Raw genomic sequence first — 9,490 nt, forward strand, 5'->3', positions numbered from 1 at the left:
GAGGTTTAGTAAGATTTGGAGATGACAAAGCCTATTCAATCAAAGGTAAGGGTTCAATATCTCTTGATGGTAAACATAACACTGACAATGTCTACTATGTTGAAGGATTAAAACATAATCTTTTAAGTGTTGGTCAATTAGTTGAGAAAGGTTTTCAGTTACAATTTAAAAATGGAAAATGCAAAATCATGAATAGAACTGGTTTGGAAATTGCAACCGGTAATCAGACTAGAGGTAATATCTTTCATTTGAATAACAGTGAAAAGGCATGCTTAATTGCACATATAGATGAAAGTTGGTTATGGCATAAGAGACTATGTCATGTAAATTTTGATTGCATGGTAAAAATCAGTACTTCTAAGGCAGTTAGAGATCTACCTAAAATTGTGAAACCTCGGAGTACAATTTGCAAGGAATGTTAATTTGGAAAACAAGTTAGAGCTAGTTTCAAAAGTATTCCAGAAAAATCCAATAATGCTCTTGATTTAATTCACACTGATTTATGTGGTCCAGCTAGAACTAAAAGCTTACAAGGTGATAGATATTTCATGCTAATTATTGATGATTATTCTAGAATGTGTTGGGTTACTTTTCTCAGAGAAAAATCAGAAGCACTTGGGAAGTTCAAACTATTCAAAGCAATGGTTGAAAATGAAACCGGTAAGAAAATCAAATATTTAAGATCAGATCAAGGAGGAGAATTCACATCTAAGGACTTTAATACATTCTGTGAAGTGAATGGAATCAAAAGACAGTTATCAGCACCTCTGACACCACAGCAGAATGGAGTTGTTGAAAGGAAAAACAAAACTATCTTGGATACAACAAGAAGTATGTTATCAGAAGCAAATCTACCACATGTGTACTAGAGAGAGGCAATAAGCACTACTGTCTATACATTCAATAAAGTTCACATCAAAGGTGAAACCAGTAAGACCCCTTATGAACTATGGTTTGGTAATATTCCTACTCTTAAGTATTTCAGAATTTTTGGAAGTAAATGTTATATTAGAAGAGATGAGTATATTGGCAAATTTGATCTTAGAAGTGATGAAGGAATATTTCTTGGTTATTCATCTAAGAGCAAGGCATATAGATGTTTTAATAAAAGATTGCAGAAAACTGTTGAGAGTACAAATGTAAAGATTGATGAACAATTCAGAGGAACTTCAAGGTATATAGACTCTGAACCGGAAACAAAAGTTATGACAAATGAACCTACACTGAATCCACCGGTACAGAATGAAGATCTAGTTACCCCAGTATCATTAGAAGATTCCATAGTAATTGAAGAACAACAACAAACTAAGACACCCCAGTATGTAAGACTGAATCATTCTGAAGATCAGATAATTGGAAACAAATTTAAAGGAATTATGACAAGAGGAAAATTGGCAAATGAAGAGGTACGTCTTATTTCTCAAATTGAACCATCATCTATCAATGAGGCATGTGAAGATAAATTTTGGATTAAAGCTATGGAAGAAGAATTAGGACAAATTGAGAAAAATAATACTTGGACATTAGTTCCCCGGCCTAAAGATAAAAATGTAATTGGAACCAAATAGGTATTTAGAAAAAAACTTAATGAAGATGGTAAGGTTGTCAGAAATAAAGCAAGACTAGTGTGTAAGGGATATTCTTAGAAAGAAGGAGTTGATTACAATGAAACCTTTGCACCGGTAGCTAGAATTGAGGCAGTTATATTATTCTTGGCTTTTGCAACTCACAAGGATTACAAAGTTTATCAAATGGATATTAAATGTGCATTTTTGAATGGAGATCTTGAAGAGGAAGTTTATATTGAACAAACTGATGGATTTTCTTTGATAGATGACAATGATATGGTTTGCAGGTTAAGAAAAGCTCTGTATGGATTGAAACAAGCCCCAAGAGCTTGGTATGCAAGATTGGATAAGTATCTTTTAAAGATTGGTTTTACTAAAGGAAATGCAGATAGCAATTTATATTACAAAGTAACTAATGATGACATCTTGATTATTGAAGTATTTGTTGATGATATAATCTTTGGAGGAGAAGATGGATTATGTAAAGAATTTTCTCTTGAAATGCAGCAAGAATTTGAAATGTCTATGCTTGGAGAAATAAAATTCTTTTTAGGATTGCAAATTGTACAAACTGATAAAGGTATATTTTTGAGTCAATCTAAGTACTTGAAAGAAATACTTAATAAATTTGGGATGGGAAACTCTAAACCGATAAGCACACATATGACTACAAATAACAAATTATCTCAAAAGGATGAATCTACACCTATTAATCCAACTAGATACAAATCTATGATAGGAGGTCTACTGTATTTGAGACAAACCAGGCCTAATATTATGAATGCAGTATGTATTGTTTCTAGATTTCAGAGTAATCCTAAGGAAAATCATGAATCAGCAGTGAAAAAGATTTTCCGGTACTTACAAGGCACAGTAAATCTTGGATTATGGTATCCTAAAGATGAAAATGTTGATCTATGTGCATATACAGATGCAAATTGGGCGTGAGATGTGGATGATAGAAAAAGCACCACTCGAGGAGCATTCTTTCTTTGAAAGAGATTAGTTTATTGGTTGAGTAAGAAACAGAGTTGTACATCTTTATCAACATCAGAATTAGAATATGTTGCAGCAGCAACAAACTGTACATGGGTACTTTGGCTTAAGCAAATGTTGAAAGACATAAAGGTAAAATGCAAGGAACCTATTACTATATACTGTGATAACACTACAGCAATCGATATATCTAAAAATCTGGTATTACATTCTAAAACAAAACATGTTTCTATCAAACTGAATTTTCTAAGGGAAAAAGTTGAAGAAAAAGAGATAAAATTGGTTTATGTGAATATTAAAGAACAGCTTGCAGATATTTTCACAAAACCTTTGCCTAAGGAAACTTTTGAGTATCTCAGAGATCAGCTTGGAGTCATACCACCACCGGTAGAGACTTAGACAATTGATGATTGTCATCAACCAACAGAATTAAATGGACAAATCTTTTATTCCGGTATTTGATGAGGAAGCTACTTCTCAGGGGGAGTAGTTGGTATATTGAATTGATTGGTATTTTGTATGAACTTGACTTTTTGTGACTTTGGCATTTGATGTCAAAGCGAGAGAGATATCTATAGAAAAACACATTATCTTTTTGGTAATAAAAAGAAATTTTAGGGGAGAGATTTTGAAAAACACATTTAAGGAGAAATTGGTATGAAAGATTGGTATTGTTACTCCCAGGGGGAGAAATGGAGATTGTTGGTTTTTGTATTTGGCATTTCTATTTTGGCACTTTGATGGTTTTTCCATCTTGTGTTGCCATCAATGCCAAAGGAGGAGATTGTTGGTATTTTGGTATGGTTTTTTCATTGATGTCAACACCTACTGAATACACCTACTTTGGAGATCTAGCAATATTCACTGGCAAGCAGTAATCTGTGCAACAGTTACTGGTATATGATTCACCGGTAGGATATATTGTTCACCGGTACCTGGAATGACATGGAAGACACTTGGTAATGTCAAAGACATCATGTGGACACTTTATTTTGAAGTAATAATCATTGGTATATTCATATTTGCATATTTGCTTTTACCGGCAAATAGGTCCAGGTTATCTAGGGTTACACCGGTAGGTTTATCTTTTCAAGATCGGCATGGCACGCTATGGAGATGATTTATTATTGTTGTAAATGCATTAAGCTGACATGTTTAATTGGTTATTGCATCAGATATTATATTATTTGTAAAAAAAAATTATTGTAATATCTTCTAGAGCTGACCTAGTAAAATTAGTCTTAGGGTATGATATAAATGTAAGATCTTATTTGTAAGATCAAGTGTGGAATGTGAAAAAGATTTGAGTGAAGGTATATGTGAGATCAAGAAGAGGCATACACAAAGACATCATTTGAAGGTGAAGTTAGGTTTTTATAGAAGCATATCAGCATTACACCGGTACTAAATCCAGCATATGAAGATGTTATTTTGTACAGTACATTCTTATTGGATTTAACCATCCAACTGTAGTTAGTGTGACTCCCATTTGTGATTGAGCAATGAGCTCTAGGCTATTGGCCTTTCTACATGTGCAGACCCCTTTTGTACACTTACTATCTCTAGGAGTATCATCTGATTGTGGGTAAGGTTTCCCACTGTGGTTTTTCCCCTTACAGGGTTTTCACGTACAAATATTGGTGTCATGTGTTGTGGATGACTTTATGTTTATGTTTCATGCATTAATCCTTACCGGTATAGTGATTTACTATTAACACTATCTACGGGCATACTTAACTGGTTTACTGGCATTAAGCATTAAGTTGGTTAATTAGTTTTTGGTTTGAATTTATTAGACAACTAATTCACACCCCCCCTCTCAGTTGTCTTCGGGACCTAACACACAGGCTCTCAGCCTCCATCTCCACCTTCGTCTCCACCCTGATCATCTCTCATCTATCTCACCTATCTAGGAGCTACTCCCTCCTCCTCTCCTCCACCCTCTGTCACCCTAGCTCCACCCAATCTCATGCCAATAGCCCCTAGGGATCCACCCTCTCCTCTCTGTTGTTGTCTACCCCCAGCTGGCACCCTACTACTACTAGTGTGAGTATCACCACCTATCCACCTCAGAGCCTCGGCTCTCTGTCCCTGCCTATGTCCCTATCCTTGTCCCTGCACGGGGGCATCATCCTCAACCTCCTCTATATTAAGTACATGCTCTGCTAGATCAGTAAATCTTGGGAAAGGGTGATGTTGAAACCAATCCCTATACTGGGGAAATACCCCCACATCTGTAATATCATCCATGTAATCCCATCTCAGCCGTTGTAACCCAGTCATCTCTTGCATGCCTATGGTGTATGATAGCCTTAATGCCCATCTTCACTTCTCCTCATCTGCATAATGCATATATGCAGTAAACTCCTGCGAGATCCCCTGAGGTCTACCATACTACCTCATCACCCAAGATACAATGAAGCACTCAATAATTGTCTCTAATCTGCCTATGAGAGGCTAGGTCATGAATAGGTCCCTGCGCACATCTCTCCAATCATCTCAAGGCTCCAGACCCCTGTACGGTCTCCATATCATGACTATCAAGTTGTCCAGCTATTCTCTCCAATAATCTATCTTGCCTAGATGGGGTTGCGTAATATATCCAGAATATATGTAAACAATAGGCTATTGTGGATCTCTAGCGTCATCCACAATCAATCTGCATACTGGGAGGTTCTCCCAGACCCATACCTATAAAATCAAAACTCCTGCAGCCATACTCTTCCCATCCCTATATACAATCTCATGCATCTCGCGATACATGTGTGCCAATATACATGAACCCCATCCTCATCTCTAGGGGTGCTCCACAAGTCTCTCCAACATCCTGCTCCATCCACATAAAAACCTCTGCTCCCTCTCACTTACCGTTGGCTCATAGTTTTGAGGTCGATTATGTCATCTCTGGTGCTCAAATTGATGCTCCTATGTGGGAACTACCATTTTTATTCATAGAAGGCTTTTTGAATTTTCAAACTTGGAGGATTAAAATGAATTGAAAATGACACTTTTACCTCTTATATAGCCAAAACCCTAATTTTTCAATTTGCTCTGATGAACATGAAAATTGTACCCTTAGCTAATTTGCCTATCCTAATTCCATTTTCAAGATCGAAATCAAAATTTGAGATCATTCTCATAGTCAATTTTAATACAATATGGACCACTTAGCACTTTTCATTAAAAGCTCACTCTCTCTCCAATTTGAGCTCATTTTCTAATGAATCGACATTGAATCTCAATTTCAATTCTACAAATCAACTAGGCGCTCAATTTCTCATCAATCATCGCCAAATCTTCAAACATTCCTTTAAATCACTTTCATGCTCAAATAAAAAGCATCACTAAATAATTGCCTATAATCATCATGTACCATCGCTGTCTTTCGATTTTGCTCCCGAGGGGGCATACTCATGACCTCATGACCTACATCTTCAAAGTCGAGAAAATTCTCAATTCTTCATCAAAATTCAAGTAAAAATAATTTCTGTATACACCTAAAAATTGGCTATGAGCAATTAAATAAATATTTTATATTTATTTAATATTTATTCTTCTATTAAATAGTTAATTCGAAAAGATTAATTAATTTAATTCATTTTCATATCTTTCTATTAATTAATATTTTATTAATTAATTCATTATCCTATTCTTCCGAATTAATTAAATATCTAATATTTAAGTATCTTATTCCTCTAATTAATTAAATATCTAATATTTAATTATTCCTCTAACCAAGTTAATTAAATATCTAATATTTAATTATCTTATTCCTTTAATTAATTAAATATCTAATATTTAATTATTCCTCTAATCAAGTTAATTAAATATCTAATATTTAATTATCTTATTCCTCTAATTAATTTAAATATCTAATATTTAATTATTCCTCTAACCAAGTTAATTAAATATCTAATATTTAATTATCTTATTCCTCTAATTAATTAAATATCTAATATTTAATTATTCCTCTAACCAAGTTAATTAAATATCTAATATTTAATTATCTTATTCCTCTAATTAATTAAATATCTAATATTTAATTATTCCTCTAATCAAGTTAATTAAATATCTAATATTTAATTATCTCCTCCAACCAATTAAATATCTAATATTTAATAGTTATTCTCCTATCCTATAGTCTCAAATATTAAATAATTCCTAAATTATTTAATCCCTTTTCCAACTCACCCTCCATCTCCACTTCATCTTCCCTTTGCCAACTCATCCAACATGTGGCTAAGGAAATTAATATTTCTTAATATTAATTCATTATTTATCTTCAACCTCCAAAATTAATGAAATTGTGTACGTACACACATTTCATAACAATTTCCTATATTCTCTCCAACACCCCCTACATCTTGGGAAGGACTTGAGTCCACTTGTCCTACCATGCCTAAATTTCCTCCAACCATCCCTAGATTCCCTCAGTCAGCAACCCAGTCAAGGTGAGATGAGTGACACTTGTCTTATCCTTCCCCCTTTCTCTCAACCTTCACCTTTGCTCACAGCCATTCAAATTTGTAGATCTGATCATGACCCTTGATCTGAGCCACATCATCTTATCCTCTCAAAGTCTATAAAACCAAGAGCTTCAATTGAGAGGAAGTTAGCCTTCAAAAAAATAGTTTTCAAGCCAATCTTATGCATCCATGAGTTTTTGAAGCAAATAGCAATTAGGAAATATCATTTTAGCAATATTATCATATAATATCATTTAGCATAATCATGTAGGTTTGCATATCATACTATCAGTTAACTACAAGTTATCAGTCCATTCTTCATATGCCATCTTGGAAGCCAACAGTGCATTGTCTGAGAGCACACCATCTGCAACCAGGAACAGTGGAGTTAGGACACAATGAGACATAAGCCATGAAGGTAAAATAATGATTTATTTTGGTATATATTTCATGTAGTTTCATTGGTAGATTTTGGATTTCCTGTATGCATTTCCATTGTATTTTGTGAAACTAACTTATTACAGGTAACATTCTAAGGATGAAATTCAAGCTCACACATTTTGGCGCCCACCGTGGGGCTGGACCTCGCATATATCTTTAAAAATCTTGCAAAAATAAAATTAACATATTTGTAATGCAGATTCACACATGTGTGAATTTTGACAGTGCTTTTGAATCATAGGTTAGCGCTTTTGCATAATTGGTTAGCGCATATGTCATGTAGGTTAGCACTTTTGTTTGAAAATTAGCGCTTTTGCATAATTGGTTAGCGCATATGTCATGTAGGTTGGCACTTTTATCTGAAAATCAGCGCTTTTGCATCATAGGTCAGCACTTTTGCATCATTGGTTAGCGCTTTTGTAATGCAGGTTAGCCCTTTTGCATCGTAGGTTAGCGCATTTGACAGAAAAGTTTGTAACCGTGATTTGAAATTAGGCTTGTAGAAGCCCACCTAAGGTTTTTCACTAACTTTTTACTATTTTGCAGGTTTTTAACAATTTCTTGCAGATTTGGAGTTAAGTCAGGATTTAGTGATTTATTTTCTAGCTTTTTTGAAGTTGGTTAAAAAGAACTCATATTTCCTTTTGGGTAAAAATAACTTCATTTTTAAAATTTGGTGTTCTAAAAAGTACCTCACTTGTTTTTGGGCTATAAAAATAATCACATTTGCAAGGTAAAAAGAACAACAAATCAAACATTTACTTTCTTGCAAAGTTAGGATTCACATCTCAAATTTTGGGCTCTAAAAAGAACAACAATCTTTTATTTTCTTGCAATGGTAAAAAGCACAATCAATCTTATATTTTGCAAGTTAAAAAGAACAATCAACTTGCCTGTTCTTATGAAGCAAGTTAATTTTTTGCAACGATTTTTATTTTGTTGACCAAGATTTCCAAATCCTAGTTTAGAAAATCATTTGCTATATGGGGCTAAAATAAACACCATGCTTGTTGGAGAAAAATCTCCAAGTAGAGGATAGATCACATTGCTATGGAAAGTTAAAAAGAACACTTGTATTTTGTGTCTTGAAAGTGGTAGGTATATGCTCTCCCCTTAATTGGGTGACCAAAAACCCAAACCCACTCTTTTACGCTTTCTTTACTTTCAAGCAATTAATCCTTTAGAGGGCCTGCCTTCCCGAGCTACCTTGAGGGGACCAGTGAGAGGGGAACGACCTAAAGTGGAAATGGGCTAATACCGAGTCCTTCCAATCCACTATAAATAAATGATGTTTGTGATGAAAGTCCCAAACAACATGTGCTGATAAGTTCATACTGACACTATGTTTCCCCATAAACCCTATGGAGCGTAACCTCTATAGGCAAGGAACCTTCTGTATTTACAGAACTAAAAGTGCCACATGTATGGCCACATGACTAGAAGCCTTTACTAAAAACCACTTGTACTAGTTGCCAAAAACCTTCTAGTTGTTGGCACAAGAGGTCGGACCTCTGAAGCAGCTCACACACATATGGTTCCTAGTAGAGATATAAAGTTTGCCATGGGGATTTTTCATGGAAACTGGTGCTTGGCAGCCCCGAAGAAGTGAGTGCCGAGGGTGGAGCTAGTGGGGTCAAGCATCTAAATATCTACTTTGAATAGCGTAGCCTTGGGGGAAACTCCATGTGAGATTCATCAACTATTGTCTCAGCCTGCCATAGGGATTTGTACTTGCTTGTGTTTTTCATTTATTAAAAATTGTGTCTTTTATGTCTGTAACATGTTCCAAATGGTCAAAAATTGAAGAAAATTATCATCTACAAGAGATTGAAAATCAACAAATTTTTGAAAAGTGTGATCAAAAGGATAAAACAAAAAGCATTCCAACACTTGAAGCACCAACTCAAAATCAAAGTATCAAAACATCAAAATATCAAAATAATCCTTGAAGTAGGTTTGTCTCTAAACCATCACGTATTTTCAAGATAGCTCAAAACAACTAGGTTGCTAATCCTATAG

The sequence above is a fragment of the Cryptomeria japonica genome, chromosome 5 (assembly GCF_030272615.1).
Source record: "Cryptomeria japonica chromosome 5, Sugi_1.0, whole genome shotgun sequence".
Taxonomy (NCBI): Eukaryota; Viridiplantae; Streptophyta; class Pinopsida; order Cupressales; family Cupressaceae; genus Cryptomeria; species Cryptomeria japonica.